Source organism: Nicotiana tomentosiformis, chromosome 7 (assembly GCF_000390325.3).
Source record: "Nicotiana tomentosiformis chromosome 7, ASM39032v3, whole genome shotgun sequence".
NCBI lineage: Eukaryota > Viridiplantae > Streptophyta > Magnoliopsida > Solanales > Solanaceae > Nicotiana > Nicotiana tomentosiformis.
In genome coordinates, this window is record NC_090818.1 from 76,797,732 (window position 1) to 76,805,887 (window position 8,156).

Sequence of the window (8,156 nt, forward strand, 5' to 3'; positions counted from 1 at the left end):
AGTGTGCGGGTGAAAGGCTGTACTAAGATTCACCTGAGTACCTAGACCTTGCTGAAATTTTTTCCAAACATTCGCCGTGAACTGAGCCCCTCTATCAGAAAAGATAGAAACCGGAGTGCCATGCAGCCTGACTATTTCCTTGATATACAACTGAGCATATTGTTCCACTGTGTCGGTAGCCTTAACTGGCAAAAAGTGTGCTGATTTTGTGATTCGGTCCACAATCACCCAAATTGAGTCAAACTTACGAGGAGTGCGTGGTAATCCTACCACAAAATCCATATTAATTATTTCTCACTTCCACATTGGAATTTCTATATTTTGTGCTAACCCACCAGGCCATTGATGTTCGGCCTTCACTTGCTGACAATTCGAACACCTTGCCACAAAATCCGCCATATTCCTTTTCATGTCATTCCACCAATAGACTTCCTTAAGATCATGATACATCTTCGTAGAACCTGGGTGCACGGAATACCTAGAAGTGTGAGCCTCGATCATGATTCTTTCCCAGGGACCATCTACATTTGGAACACATAGACGCCCTTGGTACCTTAGTGTACCATCACCCATGCCAAGAGAAAAGGCCATGGTCTTCTGTTTATGAATCCCCTTTTTCAATTGTGCCAACAATGGATCATTGTATTGCTTCTCCTTGACTTCCACAACAAGTGATGATTTAGCCCTATTTTGCACAATCACCCCTCCTTCACTAGAGTCCGCAAGACGAACTCCTAAACTAGGCAATCGGTGAACTTCCTTGACCAATGGCCTTTGATATGCCTCCAAGTGAGCCAAAATATCCATAGATTTCCGGCTAAGATTATCTGCCACACCATTGGCCTTTCCCGGGTGATACAGGATATCGATGTCGTAATCTTTGAGTAACTCAAGCCATCTCCTCTGCCTCAGATTCAATTCCTTCTGCTTGAAATTATATTGAAGGCTCTTATGGTCCGTGAATATATCAACATGGACCCCATATAAATAATGACGCCAAATTTTCAATGCAAATACCATCGCTGCAAGTTCTAAGTCATATGTTGGATAGTTCTTTTCATGATTCTTGAGTTGCCTAGAAGCATAAGCTATCACCTTGCCATGTTGCATTAATTCACACCCAAGCCCAATTCTGGAAGCATCACAATATACCACAAATCCATCTCCACCCTCTGGTAAGGTCAACATCGGTGTCGTAGTCAATCTTGCTTTCAATTCCTGGAAACTTCTTTCACAAGCATCTGACCATTGGAATTTAACTGCCTTCTGAGTCAATTTAGTGAACGGAGAGACAAGGGCAGAAAACCCCTCCACGAAGCTTCTGTAATACCCAGCTAGGCCTAAGAAACTGCGAATCTCTGTTGGAGTTGTAGGCCTCAGCCAATTCCTCACAGCCGCAATCTTTTGAGGATCAACCATAATTCCTTCACTAGAGACTACATGACCCAAGAATGTAACAGATTCAAGCTAAAATTCACATTTCAAAAATTATACATATAACTCGTGCTGATATAGGTTTTGTAGAACTATCTTGAGATGATCAGCATGGTCCTCCCGACTCCGCGAATAAACAAGAATATCGTCAATAAACACTATCACGAAGGAGTCGAGGAAAGGTTTGAAAACCTGATTCATAAGATCCATGAAAGCTGCTGGGGCATTTGTTATCCCAAAAGACATCACAAGAAATTTAAATTGCCCATACCGGGTTCTAAAAGCTATTTTTGGAACATCCTGCTCCCTGATCTTCAATTGGTGGTACCCGGATCATAAATCAATTTTGGAGAAGTACTTAGCACCTTGCAATTGATTAAACAAGTCATCTATCCTTGGCAGTGGGTACTTATTCTTGATTGTGACCTTGTTAAGCTGCCGATAGTGAATACACATTCTCAGTGACCCATCTTTCTTTCTTACAAAAAGGACTGGTGCGCCTCAAGGCGACACACTTGGCCGGATAAAACCCTTTTCTAACAAATCTCTCAATTATTCCTTTAGCTCCTTCAATTCTACCGGTGCCATTCTGTAGGGTGGAATAGATATAGGATGCGTGTCTTGCATCACATCAATCCCAAAATCAATCTCCCTGTCTGGTAGGATCCCAGGGAGTTCATGCAAAAAGACTCCCGGAAATTCATTCACAACAGGCACGGACTCAAGCGTAGGTGCCTCAGCATCGGTGTCCGTAACCCGGACCAAATGGTAAATACACCCCTTGTTGATCATTTTTGTGGCCTTAAGGTAAGAAATAAACCTACCCTTCGGCACTACATCATCACCCTTCCACTCAATAACTGGCTCATTTGGAAATTTGAACCTAACAGCTCTGGTTCGGTAATCAAGCTTGGAAAAATGTGAATAAACCAATCCATCCCCATTATCACAACAAAATTGAACATTTTCAATTCAATAAGATCGGCCACGGTGTCACGACCACGCAACGTGACGACACAATCCCTATAAACTCGCGCGGCCAAAATAGACTCACCAATCAGAGTAGATACAGAGAACGGCTCATGAAATTGTTCCGGTTCTATCCCAAATTCCATGGCAACATAAGGAGTGACATATGACAAAGTGGAACCGAGATCAATAAGAGCATAAACATCATGGGATTGGGCAGACAATATACCTGTGACAAAATCTGGAGAAGCCTCTAATTCCCGACGCCTCCGCATAGCATAAAATATGTTGGGTCCTCCCGAATTCTGTGTACCACCCCTAGCTGCACCATGCCCTGCGGTGCTGTGGTGCCTCGAGCTGGAGGTGCTGTGGATGTAGTAGCTGCAGAATTAGCTGGTTGCGCCGCACCTCTGCCCAAATTTTGGCGGGACGAGCGGCAATCCCTTTGAATGTGACCCCTCACACCGCACCCATAGCATATAGGTAGGTCCATAAAGTAAGCCCCAAAGTGCATCCTCCCACACTTAGGGCATGGGAGCCTGCGCTACTGAAACCTTCTGTTGGGACGACCCTCCTGAAGGGGTCCCCGGTTGCCCTGACTAGGTCCAGATGACTGGGCACCCATCGAAGACTGGGCAAATGATTAGGATGGTCCTGATGACCCTCCCCTGAATGCCGACCTACTACCACCACCACCGGAAGAACCACCAAAGTTGCCCGCGGACCAGGCCTTGCTTCTACTCTGACACTCCATTCTATTCTTCAATTTGCGGGTCTCTGTGGCTTGAGAAAATGCCACCATCTTACCATAGTTCATATAGGAATTCAAGGCAGATGTAGAGGCCTCATTAATAACCAAGGGGCTAAGGCCCTATACAAAACGGCGCACTCTATCCTCCATAGTGGGCAGCATATGAATAGCATATTTGGACAGGCACGCAAACTCCATATGATACTCCCACACATTCATACTACTTTGCTTCAGGCTTTCAAACTCGGCGGCGCGGGCTGCCTTAGTTTTGGCAGGCAAGAAATGATCCATAAAGGCATCTGTGAATTTACCCCACCTTGCCGAAGGGCTTCCCACCCCACGGGATTCCTCCTACAACTCAAACCAAGAATAGGACACCCCTTTCAGGCGGTAGGTGGGCCAACTTCACTCCCTCCCTCTCTGTAGCATGCATAACCCAAAGAGTCTTGTGCATCTCATCAATGAAGTTCTGGGGGTCCTCCTCGGGATCAGTACCCATAAACACCGGAGGATCTAACTAAAGAAACTAGTTCATCCTGGAACTAGCAGATTTCCCTGGATGACTGGAAGAAGTAGGCCCAACACTTGATCTCTGGGCCTGAGAAGCCACTATCTGTGCCAAAATTTGTATGGCTCCCCTAAGATCAACATCAGGCACACCAGAATCAGAAGCTAGAGCTGGAGGTGGAACTGGAATATCAGTTGGAGGAACCGTTGCACATTCTGTAGGTGTAGGGACAGGTGTGGTCTGATCAGTTGTGGTAGAATCAGGTAGTGTAGTAAGTGGGGGAATATCCTTACCCCTCAGGTGCTCACCCGCATCACCAATTATAAGATCAACTGCCACTCTTGGGGTGACATTGGATCTTTGGCCAGTTCTTGCCTTCTTCTTAGGTGCCATGTACTGAAAATTAGAGCAACGCAAGAGTTAAAGGAGGAACAATCTTACAACAAGCATTATCGCACGATCAAGAACATGAAAGAAGGGTATTATTCCTAAATGCCCATATAGAATCCTAATTATAGATATGGTCAACAACACGCCGATAATAAGGACTCTACTAGACACGGCTCTGAGATATCCTAGGACACATTAAAATCTTAGGCTCTGATACCAAGTTTGTCACGCCCCAAAATCGGGGAGCGCGACCGGCGCTCAACCGTGTGAACCCGGCCGAGCAAGCCAATTAGATTTCCTTCTACCCAACTCATTTATAAATAGAGAGAATATATGTTTTCGTTATTCAAACAATAAAGTGATCATGTCTGTAATATCCACTTCTTACCATTAGTTACTTCATTTTAAGGTCTCAATTTCACACACATTTTTCGTAATCTGAATTGGAAATAGTAATTCAAACACAACATAATGAGTTTGACTTCCCCAGCACCAATATACAACCAAAACTATGTCTACGGAGCCTCTATAGATAAGCAAGAGTACAATGATAATGTTGGCAACATGGCCTCGGCTGTACCACAAACAGAATACACAAAGAACAAAAGATACATGACCCCGGGATGAAGTGGGGCTCACCAATTCAACTGGGAAGAAGGTGTACTGCTATCACTGATCAATATCTCCTGTTGTGGAACCACCTGCATCCATTTAAAGATGAAGCGCCCCCGGCAAAAGGGACGTTAGTACCGTCGAATAGTACTAGTATGAAAACCAAACACCAATTTAAGAATTCGAAAATACAATATGAATATGATGAATCAAGGAGGCAATAGAATAATATAGATAAACGTTTAAACCAGAGCAAGCTTATTAAGAGCTACCAATAATATTTATAGGATTTAAGAAGAGATCCTCTATAACCATCATTACACAAAGCGGCCCCGCCGCCTCACCCAGTATATGCAGGTGGAGGTGTAAGTACAATACAACAACTCTACTCAAGCGGCCCTGCCGCCTCACCCCAATGTATGCGGGTGGAGGTATAACCACAATACCAAGAGCCTACACAAAGTGGCTATGCCGCCTCACCCCAATGTATGCGGGTGAAAATACATCAACGATACCAATACCTACACAAAACGGCTATGCTGCCTCACCCCCAATATATATATATGTGGGTGATGGTGTAACAATATTACCAAATCTATGCACAAAGCGGTCGTACCGCCTCACCCCAATGTACGCGGGTGGAGGTGTAATCCCATAATACCATAATCCCTACATAAAGCAGTCATGCCGACTCACCCCAAAAATATGCGGGTGGAGGTGTATCACAATCACAATCTCTCCACAACTTTGCATAATAATTTTCACATAAATCACGATTTAAAATTATAACATGTAGATACACAATCCATAGTTTGGAACACCTCCTCAATTTATATTGCAATATGATAAGAGCATTTGAAACACAAATTGAACATATACCTTTATCACAAAACTTATCGGAATACTCGATTTTTAATCAACATCTTAGAACTTACAAGGTTAATGGGGATTCCAATTCTTAAATAAGAGTTTAGCCAACATACCTCAACAGAGCTTCCTTAAACTCTAAAATATTTCTGAATTCTTAGCAACTTCAATCTATTTTAGAAATATAACAAATTGAACCAAAATTTGGAAGATGCTCATGGTTCTAGCTCATTTGAGCATTTTATCAAACACTAGGTGTGCATTAAGGTTTCAAGGTCCTTTTATGGAGGATTCCATCATCCTTCAACCCAATCTGTACTATTTTTAGCGCAACAATCTTCCTACACACTTTGATAACACATGCATGTAAAATAAACAACTCTCATGCCCAAATATTATCTTGTTAATTACCCATTTCTAAACAAAATTCGAAATTGAGGGTTAGGGTGTAGAATCTTACTTCTAGGATGAAGACCTAGTGAGTTTCCCGTCTTAATCTTCCATAATTTGAGCAAGAATTGAAGAACAATTATTGAGCAACACCTTCTCACTCTATGGCACTCTCTCTCACTCTGAAATGTCAGATTTTAGCTCAAAAATGTCCCAAAGCGTGTATTTAACGAAGTTGGGTCGGGTTTTAAAAATACGAAAATGAAGCTCCAGAACAAGGTCTGCGATCGCATATGCGATTGCATAATTGATATGCGAACCGCATATCGGCCGCATAATTGGGGTCCAAAGCTGGCCAAAAATCTGCTTGGGTCTGCGGTCACTATGCGGCCCACATACCTGATTTTTTGTCGCATAATGAACCGCAAAATAGTTTTGCGGTCGCATAGTCGACCGCAAAATGGTAACCAAAATTGACCCTCTCCTGCCTCACTCTACGGCCATTATGCGGTCCATAGAGTAATTCTGCGATTGCATAATGGACCGCAGAAATGCATTTTTCTAGCAAAACTTTACTTTATCCCCCAGTGCATTGTTCAACCCAAAAGGTTCGAGCCACGACGAGCTTGCAAGCCGCGAAGAATTTCTATAATCCTCAACACGTAAAACTAATTCGGCACCACGAAACATTATTTTCTTTTACAAAATTTTACGGGGCCTTACATTGTGTTTGTGGAGGTGTAGAGTCAAGAGAGAGTTTTGGCTTGTGCGTTCGCGGTTAGAAGCTTGCTTTGCGAATCATTGGATGTCAGGTCTTCGTATTCACGTGTGATGCTTCGCGATAGCGATGAGGTAGAGTGTGGAAAGTCGTGTTTGTTCACCGCGATCATGGGGAACATGTCGTGATCGGGAAGGGTACCACTGGGCAGACTTATTTCAGTGCTTATTTTGGGACTTTGCCCATTATTTTTTATTTTGAGCCCTAGACTTCGAGAGGAGGACAATTTGAAGGGGAATTTCTCTACTATATTGGAGGTAAGTAATTTTCACTTGGTTTGTTTATATATCTTGATTTCCTATGGATTCTTACACCCAAAACATGGAATTGTTAGATGAAATTTGGGGGTTTTACCTTCAATTTAGGATCGTACATTTTTGGGAATTTGACAACTGATTTGGACTCGGTTTTGGTGTCTAATAGCATATTTGGATGCAACAGGTTATGGGTCATGGAGATTTGGTATTGGTTTCGAATTTCGGGCATGCGAGCCCGGGTTAACTTTTTGTTGACTTTTGGAAATTCATCAAAGATCGATGCTTTGTAGATTGAGATTGCTTCCTATAGCATTATTTGACTTCCTTGGTTGATCATTGGCTTGGATTTGCGTGATTGGAGGGCTAGAGTGAGGTTTCTACGCGATTTGAAGTTGATGGCTAGCCTAGACGAGGTAAGTATCTGACCTAATCTTGTTGTGAGGGAATAACCCTTAGGATATGACCTTATATGGGTGTTATGTATGATTCATGATTAGAGTAGTCTTTACGTTGTAGCATGCCTTGTTTTTGAGACTGTGCTTCCTGTTATCATGCCTTATATGTCTTTCTGACTACATAAACCTCTTGAATCATGCTAGAGATCATGTGTAGGTTTTGATTACCTGGTTTAACATAAAACTTGTTATTGTATGGCGTACCTGCCAAATGTGAGCTATGATCATACACTTCGCATATGCATACACCTTAGCATGCTATTTTCCTCAATCCATGAGTATGTGATTTGATATCCGTTGATTGTATACACATATTCTTGTATATGCTTTATATGTTATGGATTGGATTGACAGCACGTGATTGGTCCATGCGGGTTACGTTATTATAGCACATGAGTTGTTCGTGCGGTTGTTAGGATCATAACGCGCCAGTTGTCTATATGGTGGTTATGATTATGGTACGTGTGTTTTGTTTCTCCTTGGTAGGATGGAGTCATAGCATTATGCTTTTGTGGTTGCATCTGTTAAACTTGTTGGACAGTTCTCTTATTTGGTTCTCTTTCCATTATCGGTTATATTCGAGTTGTTGCTTGTTTGGTGCATGTATTCCATCATCTGTTATTCTAGGTGGCATTTGGTGTGGCATGTCGGTCGATAGTGTGTACTGGAAGAGAGAAGGTTGTTAAACCTGGAATTAGTGCAATCGGTTTTGGATAAGGTATGCTTAAAGGAAGAATGCCATAGT